Raw genomic sequence first — 7,993 nt, 5'->3', positions numbered from 1 at the left:
GAAATGCTTGTTTTCTTCCATAAATTAAAAATAATTTTTTAAAGAAGAAAGTGAAAAATAAAATGCTTCAGTCTTCATTCAGACTCCATCAGTTCTTTCTCTGGAGGTAGATAGATTATTTCATCATTAGTCCTTTGGAATTATCTTGGATATTGGTATTGCTGAGAATAACTAAGTTGTTCACAGTTGACCATTGTACAATATTGTTGTTACCATATACGATGTTGTGTTTCTGTTCACTTTTTTTTCCTTTTGGTGCTCTTTTCATTTGTGTTTTTGTAGTCATTGTGTATATTTTCTTTGTGTTCTGATTATTTTACTCTGCTTCAGTTGAGACAATTCTCTGTTTCTCTGCATTTCTCTCTCATATCCAAAACTCTGTAGTGCTCAAATATATTCTGTGTATATGCTACAACATACACATTCAGCCATTCTGTCTGTGGATAGACATCCATTGTGCATCCTGCTCTTTGCTGTTGCACAATTTCCTATTATTTATGTTTTGGTATCTACTGGACTTTGTATCTGTCTTTGAACTCTGTTAGGTATATGTCCTACAATGGAATTCTTGGGCAAAAGTAAATTAACACCTTAGTAATTTTCTCCCATATTATAAATTGATATTCAGATCAGCTGAATTAATCAAGAGCTCTATCTTCAGTACATTAATATTCTTATTTTCCCATAAGCCTTCCAACACTGACCTTTCCCACCTTTTTGCTATTGTTGTCATGGAATGGTTGTGAAATAAAAATGTCTCATATGGTTATTTATATTTTTAATTTTTCTTTTGAAAACTCTTCATATCATTCGACCACTTTGTATTTAGGGCATGGCTTTTGGTCTAGCATACTTATGTTTATGCTATATTTATTTTTTATATCAGACTTTCACAGTATATTTTATGCAAATAGTTTGACATGACAATTTCTCTTCTCATTTCATCCTCATTAATTCTATTCTTTCAAAACTTGTTAAAATGTATGTAAATGAAATTATCTATTTGTCTTTGATGATTTCTTCTTTCTCTGATTTTGTTAAGAATTTTCAATTGTTTCTAAAGGTCCTTCCTCTTATTCTTCTCCATTTATTTGGTGGCAATGTGACTTTTTTGGTCATAATTAAAAACTTGTCTTTTATACATAAAATCATAGATTTGGAGGTAGAAGGGATTTTATCAATGAGAAAACTGAATCATAGTGTTAAAGTGATTTGCGCATCGTCTGAGGCAAGATTCATAATCATGCCTTTCTGAGTTCAAGTCCGGTGCTCTACTAACTACCCTTCTTTACAACTGCAGCTTATAGTAGAAGTAAAAAACCAACAACAGAAACTTCTTAATTTCAGTCAAAATGCTGTCCAGTTTTCAAAGTCATTCTGTCAAATTGAAAATCCTCCATCAATTTATGTTTTGGGGTTTATCAAACATCAGATTAATTTTTTACCACTCCTGATTCTTGTTTGTTAAGTTTGTTCCACTGATTTACTTTTCTATTTTAAGCAATTTTTCATGTTTACTACTTATACTATAGCTTCAGCTTTAGTTATTCCTCCTTTAATCCTACTTTTTGATTATTTCTTTGAGACACTGAAACTTTGGTTTCTCAAAAAAACTAAATTATTATTTTGTCCAGTTCTTTAAGACATCCCTTTAATATACTTATAAATTAATTTTTTTTAGATTTCCCTTGATAATGAGATGTGCAATTCAATTGGCAAATTAATTAAAGTTGATTCAACCATTTTATTATATCAAGTATATATTACATTTAATATTCAAATTATATTATTGCTATCATATTATAATATCCATATTATTATAATGTCATCATTAGGTATGAACAACCACACAATTATTTAACTGTTCCTTTACTTCTATAGAGAAGGTTGAATTACTGTTTTTCTATGTCTTTCATGTGTCATAGTAGATTAACTCACATATATTTTATTCATTTTATAGTCACTACTAATGGGAATTTATATTATTATGTCTTGCTATTTTGTTAATACTTCATAGAAATATTCATGATTTTGTGCATTTACTTTGTATTTTATTTCTTTAGTGTCTGTTCATTCTCTAAGATTTTCTCTAAAATGCTACCTTGTCATCTGCAAATAGAGCTGATTTTATTTCAGTAGTAGTAGCAGTAGTAGTAGTAGTAGTAGTAGTAGTAGTAGTAGTAGTAGTAGTAGTAGTAGTAGTAGTAGTAGCAGTAGTAGTAACATTTATATAGTACCTTTTATATGCCAGGCACTATACTAAGCATTTTGCAAATATTTCATTTGATCCTTACAGCAACTGTGAAAGTTAAATGCTATTAAGATCTCCATTTAATTGCTAAGGATACTGAGGGAAATAGGGTTAAGTGACTTGCCTAAAGTCACACAGCAAGTAAATATCTGAAGCTAGGTTTGAACTCAGGCTTTCCTGACTCCAGGCCTGGCACTCTATCTACTGCACTGCCTAGCTGTCTTCTTGATGTTTATGTCCTTTTTTTTTTTTCTTTTATCTAACTGCTATAGCCAAAATTTTCAGAATTAGGTCAAATAATAATGGGGAAGGACTCATTCTTGTTTTACCCCTATTGGTGAGCTTCTGGTCACCCTTTTGCTGAAAACCCTTCAAAAGTTTCCTGATGCTCAGTATTATAAATGAAATCCAAACACTATATATAGTCTAGCATTTAAGCTTTTCTGCAATGACGACTCCTCTCTCCTGTTTCCTAATGCATAGTTTATGCTTCAGTCAAACTGGACTCACTCAAGTGAAATTCAGATTGATTGAAGCTTTAAAAAAAGGGAGAAGTTCTAAGTAATAGAGGGAGAGAGCATGAAAGTGGCAACAGAGAGCAAGGAATATTTCAAATTCTCCACCTTGACTAGAAAGTACATGGAATACATACAGCCAGTGATGGAAAAGGTAGCCAGGGAAAAGGTGTGTCATGATGAAGAGTCCAGATTTCAGAGAGTACCAAAAAAGGAAAAGAAAAATTAAAAGTTGTAAGATGAAAACAAGTTTTCTCTCCATGGAACAGGGATTTCGAAGAGAGCAGAAGAAGTATCTCAAAGGACTGGATTGATGAGGATGGGAATAAGGGAGCAGAGAGTGAGGAATGGAGAATTGGTTTGAATGACAATCAGGGTTCAGAATCATTGAAAACAATGAAGATATCACAAAGCAGGAATTTGTTAATCAACAAAGAAATAAATTTGTCAGTTACCAACTAGGGATTTGGCTTCATGGGGCAATACCTTCATAGGAGCAGACACAAGCAAGTGACCAGTGAAGGGAGACGAATGGAATGACATTTTCATTTTTTCCAGCAGATAAGGGCAGGACTGTAGGGTATCAGTCTGGGAGATGATATGAGGATATAATCAAGTGGTTTGTATTGTTTGTTATGATTATCATTTCTTTTCCAAAATTACATCTCATGTACAGCTAAACTACTTTTGTCAATTCAGCAAAGCCAGGCAAAAAGTTTGCCAGAGGTAGGGACTCAAAACCTGACTTTGGTTGCATAAATCCACAACAATCCACATGTTTTATCTGTACCATATTGTTTATGGTGATTTAGAAATTGATAAACATGGGGGAACCTCCCCGAAAAATATATTTTAAAAATTTTTTCCAATGACCAGGAATAGAACACCATTAAAGCTAATATGAGAATGGAACTATCAAAGTTCTTGTCTTTCTTATCAAATGGGAATAGATTAATGACTAGAAATATTCCCAGGTACTTAAATATTGATTAGGAAACTGACCTGCAGAGAGACTTACTGACTTGCCCAAGGTCACATACCTACTAAGTAGAAGAGAGAGGATGAGAATCTAGGCTCCTGTCTGGGTTCTTTCCATTATAGGTGTTTAGCACAGGTTGAGAGATATTGGAGGGTCCCCAGGACACTTTCTGGGGGTCCACAAGGTCAAAACTCTTTTCATAATAATAATAAACATCAGTTTCTAACATGGTAAATATTGATAGATATATCGAATATAAACAAAAGCTTTGTGGGTGGGTCTGCAATAATTTTTAAGTTCTCCTTTATAGAGAGTTACATTATGGACTTTCCAGGGAGCTTCTCTTTCAGTCAGAAGCCCTACTTGGTTTTGATTCTATAGCCCATCATGCCCCAACACCAGACAGTCCTTGTTCCCTAGGACATTTCTGTTTTTCAGCTTCCTTTAGTGTGTTTTCTTCCTGCATTAGGTTGTAAGCTCCTTGAGGGCAGAGGATGTCTTATTTGTATCCCCAGTGTTTAGCAGAGTTCTTGGAACATAGTAGGTGCTCAATAAATGTTTATTGAGTTGAATAAAATTGAAGAGTGAAAAGGAGTCCTGAGACCAAGAAGTATGAAAAACAATGCACTCTACTACCCTGTCAGATTTGCTTTTCAAAGACTTGTTTTGAAAATTGAATACTTATAGATCCTTTGGAAATACCTAGACTATATGGTACCTTTAAAGGTTTTGAAAACTCTCTCCCACTCTTGTTTTTACTAAGCTTAAGCTATTATGAATATAGAAAGAAATACTGGCAAAATATTTTTAATTAAATTAAATTTTATTTTCATATGCTCATTCTTTTCCTCTTACCTCCTTCCCTGGCACCCACTAATTGATAAAACAAAAAATATGAAATGCTTTACAAATTTGTATCTTATACTTGTTCAGAGACCATGCTAATCTTCTAGATATCCTTCCAATTGTAGAATATATGCTTTCGAAATGAGCACTGAAAAGGTATTTTAAAGTACCTACCATTTTACTTAAGGTAGGCAAGCCAACAACACTATGGGATTTAACATACTGAAATTTTCATGATTATCTCATTTAAGAAGAATTGTTTTGCACAGGCTTTTGAGGTGTTATGTAAACAGTTAAAATACAAGAAGCATAAAAGATATTTTTTAAGTCCTTTTTACAAAATGGGTCAGGTCTAGTGATATATGAAGTGTTTTGAACATTTACAGTTTTTCAAGGGGAAAATAAATTAATCTTTCTGAAAACGTATTTTGTCATGATCCTCTATCATTAAGAATCTACAGTTTCTGAAGCCTGGAATTAAATGGAACCCTAACAGTTCGTATTTTCCTCCAGAATATTCTCTTACCGAATCCCACTGCTGGCACATATGCTAAAGATAAAAATGGCCCTCAGATCACAGAAGATTTGGCAAGCAAATTGAACCACTAGTGGTTTTAGACCTTCCATCCTAATTTATCAATTTAAGGAATTTTAGATTGTTCCATGACTTACATTTTGAATCAATAATGTGACATACTGGATAAAACTCTGAGATTAGAGTAAAAAAGATATGGCTTCAAATGCTACCTCCTATACTTACAAGTTATATGACCCTCCAGAGTTCACTTAACTTCACTCCTTTTCAGTTTCCTCACTTCTAAAATGAGAAGGTTGGTAGGGAGACCAGACAAAATGGTAGAATAAGAGAAACAAGAATAAACCAACTCCCTCTACAACTATTCCAACAAAGATTAAGAGGTATGTCAGAATAAATAATGATTGAGAAATGCAAGGAAAAATCACAGCAGGTCATATTTGTAATCTAAGATTACAAATTCAATTCATAATCAAGTGATCAGTGCAGGACATGTAGAGTAGGGGTGGTCTATGATGACAGACTCAGATCCAAAGTTTCCCGAATAATACTAAGTCAACAGTGAGGGATACTCAGAGCAGATTATGGGCTCAACCCTGGTATCTGGACAAAGCTAGTCTAGAGTATACAACTCAGACACAGTCCCAGAACAGGGCTAGGCTAGCAGTGTGGTCCCTTTGAACTAGCTGAGTCTTACATCATGCTGATAGGACTGGAGTCAACTACCATCTACTACAGTATCATCCAGGGGCAAGTCAGAAACTAAACCCAAACTAGGGTTTGTATTCTATAAAGCTCAGGAGAATAGTAATCAGACAGTGCATCTTATATGACTACATAGGATCTCTTAAAAGTTTACAGCTATCTTGCTCAAGCCATCTCTATGATCCTTAAAGAAGACAGCACCTGCTGACTGACTGGATGAACGGGAAGATTAGCTACTTCACCCACCTGCCCGAGACACACAAGCTGCCCACACACATCAGCGCCGAGATCGTTTCTGAGATGGGCAAAGCCTTTGACTTCAAGGCCCTGGAGTGGGGCAACATGGAAGCCTTGGCCAGCATGCCCACGGGGCCCATCAGCATCATCCAAAAGCCTTTCAACCTCACCAGTGAGATGGAAGAAGAGATGCTAGGGGAAGAGGAGAAGGAGTTTTGGGATGCCAGAGAAGACCTCAAGGAGCTCATGGATGAAGACAGAGATGCCAAGTTGGGTGCCATCACCATGGAGCTGAAAGGCAGTAAGAGCAAGAAGCCAGTGGAGGCTGAACAGAAGCTGCCACAAGCCCCCAAACTAGAAGAAATCCTGGCCCAGGATCCTCTCCATCAGGGGCAGGGCCTGAATGCAGCCTGCAAGAGGAGAAAAAAGCTGCAGAAGAGAGCAAATAAACTTGCCACAAAGCTGTCTGACAGCCTCGAGGCTGCTTTGGACTTTTAAGTATTACAGATGCATGAACAGTCTGTCTCACCTGGCCCTAGCGAATGTAGACAAAATTGAGAAACTAATTTGGCCTAAAAACAGCAACAAATGACACTCTGCATATTGTGAGCAGAGTGGCTCAGCCCGGATGCAGGGCACAGGAACTGTCGTCTGGCCGTAGCTTGCCCCAGAAGAGTGAACTGTGAAGGGCAGACCTTAGGCCCTTTAAATACTAATTAAAAAAAAAAAATCAGCCAGAGCTCACCTGATTGGTGACAATGTATGAGGGGGATTCATATTGGCTTGGAGATATGGGTTCTGTTCCAGGCTTTGATGGAAAAGAACTTGTGAGTGGGCAAGGGGGGTGAATAACTCAGGGAAGTAGAAGGAATGTTCTTAAGGGCAGTTGCAAGGTGAAATGAGGTATATAAATCTCATTAAATAATTGGATTTCATCAGAAAAAAAAAAAGAAGACAGCACCTGATATAAGAAGAAAATAGTGGCCTTAACCAGATAAGATAAGCTAGGACGTGACATTAGAAGAATAAGTAAACAAAGTAAAACAACAAAAAAGAGCTTTTATGAAGCCAAAGATGCAAAGGTCAAAAATCTCAAGTAGGAGAATAATTTCAAAATGTATACAAGCAAATCCTCAAAGAAAACCATAAGTTGGTCACAAGAACAGTAAGAATCCCTAAAAGCAATGATTAAAAACTTTTTAAAAGGAATTAACATTTTCTAAATAATATAAGATCTTTTAGTGGAAAAACTGGAAAAGAAATGAGAACTTAAAATGAAAGATACGAAAATAGAACAGCTCAGCTGAAGAGGTAAAAAACTCAATCCAAATAACAGACTTCTTGAAAATTATAATGGGCTAAGCCAAAGTTAACAACTCCATGAAACAACAAGATATACTAAAACAAAGTCAAAAGACTGAAAAAATAAAAGAAAACATAAGGCATCACATTAAAAACAACTATCCTAGAAAACAAATTAAGGAAAAATTATTTGAGAATCCCTGGATTCCCTGAAAGTAATGACCAAAAAAGATAGCCTGGATATAGTATTTAAAGAAATCATAAAAGAAAACTGTCCAGCATTTTTAGAAACAGAGGCAAAATGAAAAATAAAAAAATCCACTAATTACCTCAAGAGAATTATACATTGTATATATGAAGGCATGTATGTATATATGTAATGCAAGGAATGTTATAGCCAAAATCCAAAGCTTCAAGGTCAAAGAGAAAATACTGAACAACTAGAAATAAAAAGTTCAAATACTAAGAATAGTCAGATTTGTGTCAAATCATACAAGATTTAGCAGTTGCCAGTATAAAGGAGAGAAGAATGTATAATATAAGAATCCAAAAAGTAAAAGAAAGGCACAGAGCTTAGATGGGAGAGTAAAACCAGGGACTTCCCTGAGCTTTACCCCAAGTCC

General features: G+C 35.2%; 1 non-coding gene across 1 annotated transcript; it reads right to left on the bottom strand.

Annotated features, from left to right (window-relative positions):
* Positions 1 to 4,633: 4,633 nt before the first annotated feature.
* On the bottom strand, positions 4,634 to 4,740 carry LOC140509336 (U6 spliceosomal RNA). Its single transcript, XR_011968666.1, has one exon. It is a non-coding gene; the product is annotated as a U6 spliceosomal RNA (small nuclear RNA).
* Positions 4,741 to 7,993: the final 3,253 nt, after the last annotated feature.

This window comes from Notamacropus eugenii, chromosome 5 (assembly GCF_028372415.1).
Source record: "Notamacropus eugenii isolate mMacEug1 chromosome 5, mMacEug1.pri_v2, whole genome shotgun sequence".
Lineage (NCBI taxonomy): Eukaryota > Metazoa > Chordata > Mammalia > Diprotodontia > Macropodidae > Notamacropus > Notamacropus eugenii.
This window is presented reverse-complemented; position numbering and strand designations above follow the sequence as displayed.